Genomic DNA, 3,617 nt, shown 5'->3' with positions numbered 1-3,617 from the left:
GCTCCGACCTGACACCTCCGGGCTTGGCTAGGGCGGAGCATCAGCAGGCGCAGGGAGAACGCGGCTGGACCCCTCCCGGCACGGTCACAGAAGGCCGGCCGGGTCCCTTGGCTGAAGGCCCTGAGTCTTGTCTGGTGGCCTGCCTCGGGGCACCTGCAGTGGCCCTAGACCAGCCCATCTCAGGTGAGCTTAGGGTCCTACCCCTGACCCACCCAATCCAGGTTGTGATCGGGCCCTCACGTGGGATGACGGTGGCAGCTCAAGTCCCTTCTGGGACAGAGCCAGCATCGGGTGCGTTCCCCGGTCTGCAGGGAGACTCAAGCCAACACTGTACACCCGCCCCCTAGGGCGTCCCAGCCCCTTGGACAGGAGTCCAGAGGGCTCAGCATTCCAGGGCCTCTGCCCACCCAGAACCCAGAATCCAGGTGTACGGTGAAGACGGCACCAGGCAGCAAGCCCCTCAGGTCAGGGGTCTCCCCAGGACTCGGGGGCGTGGGCTGCCCAGAGTAGACACGGGATGGGCAATGAGCAGTGAGCAGAAGCACGCATCCACGGGGATGGGGCGGCAGACATAGGGAGTGACCGCTGCTGGGGACAGGGCTCTCTGGGAACGTGAAGATGCTCTAACACTGACCATTGCGACGGCGGCCCAAGTCGGTAAATACACTGGAAACCACTGAACCGCATACTTTCCAGGAATGAAGCGTGAAGAGAGCGGTTTTAACCTCAGTGCGGTGTTACGCAGAAAAGAATAATTAGGCTATGTTGTTCCCCGGCATACGGACGTGTGTGCAGACCACCTATGTACTCAGGTACGCAAACGCGCACGCACACTGGTCTTCCCTCCTCTGTCTACCCGGAGGAACAGGATCACCCTTCATGGTCCCGAACACGCGTCCTGCCCGGACATCCTTAGCCGGGACCTGTCTTTCCCAGGTTAACAAAACCAGAGAAGAAGTATCAGACTGGCCTCCTGCGGGTGGAGCGTCCCAAGAGATGAACAAGGCGGCGTCCGGAGGCCAGCCAGCCGCACTGAGGGCTTATTGCGCGCCAGGCCCGCCGCCAAGCCCGTCCTGGTGGGGAACTAGTCACTGTATCCTCACCCAGGCTGGAGGTTTTATGTGTCACCCGGACCAGGCCACAGGACGCCCACACGGCCACCAAACATCACTTCCAGGTGTCCGTGCTGGTCTCTGCAGCCCATGGTCTTCTTCGGCGAGGGCGACCTCACCCCCCAATCCTCTGGGCTCCACCTGTCTGGCATCGAACACTGGCTCTCCCTGCATCCTGGCCCCCAGGGGGGCCCCAGGCTGGACACGGGGCTCCCAGGATGAGGCGACTGCCCCCCTGCTCCGGACACCACTCAGACCCTGGCTCCTCCCCGCTGGGCCATGTACCAGCTGCCCGGGCCCGAGCACCTCACATCGCTGCCCTGCTCCCCACCTGCAGGCTCATGCCCTGGGCAGGGCTGCCATGAAGACCAGACACAATTAAATGCCTCGGATGATAGAGAGCGGCTTTGTAATACATCAGGATTAGAAAGCTCCCGAGAGCTCGCATCCACCGTCTCTGTTCTAGGGCGCGCCCCCTGCCCACTTCTAGCCGGGGAAGCCAAGGGAGGCTCTCCACCCAGGGTCCAGACGTCTGCAAGTGGCACAGGTGGACTTGTCCAGCAGGCCGGAAGGCCTCCCCATCCAGAGCCGAGGGACACAGCAGGGGACGAGGGGGGCACCTCGCGCATGCCCGGCTGGCCCAGACGTGCACCGGTGTGCTGGTCACCTGGCAGGTGCACAGCCCACGCCTCCGGTAGTCATCCCCTCCCTCCCCAGGCTTGGGGCCGACAGCTCGCATACCTGCACCCGCACACCTACTAACATGGGTGGGCGGTGCAAGAGTCAGCGTTTTCTGTACACTCCCATGACCCTGGGGAGACCCACTGTCCCGTGCAGCGCAGCAAAGGCTGAGCCACTCTGCGCGGCAGCCCTACTGCCGGACCCCTCTGGGGATGGGAGCTCACTGCTCAGGATGCCACCAAACTCCTGTGCCTGTCAGGCGGGGCTCATGTGGCTGTGCTCAGCTTCCCCTGGTCCCCGTCCTGCCCCAGCACTAGCCCCTCCACCCGCACGGCCCCTCCCCAGGGGCTCCTTTGCCGCACCCCACCCTCCGTGGAGCACACGGAGGGCCTCTTGCCTGTGCCGTCCAGAGCTAGTCCAGCCGCAGTTTGACGTCCACCTGCCGGGCGTGCAGGGCCAGCGTGCAAGAGAACAGCAGAATGGCCATGATGGGCTCGAAGCTGAGCCCGGACACCGCGTTGCCCCAGGGGGAGGTGGGGGAGGGGAGGAGGTAAACCTCTTCAGTACAGAGGGCCCAAGACCCGTCCACGTGCCCCCGGGGCAGACCAGTCTGCAGCACCTGCCACCTGCCCGGCTGCAGCACATCCCGTCCAAACCGAGGCCTCGTTGGCCAAATGGACACACGGAGAAGCCGCGGAATCAGGCAGCGCCCGACATGTGCGTCCAGGGGGCACGGCAGCAGCGCACCTACCCCGAGGCCCGGGTGTAGCTGCTGAGCTCCAGGACCAGGATGTAGGACGCAGTGAGCACGAGGAGTAGGATCATTTTGGGCAGGGAGGACACTCGCCGGAAGATGGCCAGTAGGACCGTGCCCACCAGGCCGCAGAGCAGGGCGTGGGCGCAGACTCGCAGGGTACAGCGGGCAGCAGTGCGCTCTGGCCACCGGGCGTCAGGACCACCAAGGTCCTGTTGGGGCTGGAGCTCCAGGCCCAGGGCAGACAGCCCACCTGGAGGGGGTGGAGGGGTGGAGGGGGCAGGGTTGGAGGGGGAGGGGGAGGGGGCGTAGGGGGCGGGGGTGAAGGGGGAGGAGGAGCAGAGAAAGCAGGGCCAGAGCAAGCAGGGGTAGAGGGGACAGGGGAGAAGGGGCGGGAGCAGAGGAGGCAGGGGTGGAAGAGACAGGGGCAGAGGGGACACAGGGTCAAGAAGAGGCAGGGGTGGAGGGGATGGTGGGGAGTGGAGGCAGCAGGGGCAGGAGTGGAGAGGGCAGGGGCAGAGGGGGCAGGGGCAGAAGAGTAGGGGTGGAGGGGCAGGGGTGTTGAGACAGGGGCAGGGGTGGCAGGGAGACTGGGGCTCAGGACCAGCTGCCCTCAGCCCCACCTGCCCCGCCCACCTGCTGCTACAGCTTCCTGTGGGAAGGAGGGGATGCCCCCAGGTGCCGCCCGACCCCCCCTTGCTCTGCCCTCAAGGCTCCCCCCAGTGTATGCTGGAAGAAGCAAGAGACCCCCTCGCCCCCCCACACCACCCGTGCCCTCTCAGGCTCCCCTATTGTCACTGCGGCCCTGCCTCCCTCCTGGTACTCAGCGCCCCACCCCCTGCCCTGACTCCTGCCTCAGCTTCTACCGTGCACTGGGGAGGGGCTGGGTGTCCCTTCACCCGGAGTCAGCCCCCCTCAGCCCCGCACACCTCGCGGGGCTCCCCCTGCTACACCCTGCCGCCTGCGGACATGCTCACCACACATCCTTGGGCCATGGAGTAGATCAAGACCACTATGAAAATACACAAGACGTTGTGGATCTGGAGGGTCAGGCATCCGGGAAAACACTG

This window comes from Vulpes lagopus, chromosome 4 (assembly GCF_018345385.1).
Source record: "Vulpes lagopus strain Blue_001 chromosome 4, ASM1834538v1, whole genome shotgun sequence".
NCBI lineage: Eukaryota > Metazoa > Chordata > Mammalia > Carnivora > Canidae > Vulpes > Vulpes lagopus.
The sequence above is the reverse complement of the archived record's forward strand: the minus strand, read 5'-3'. Positions refer to the sequence as shown.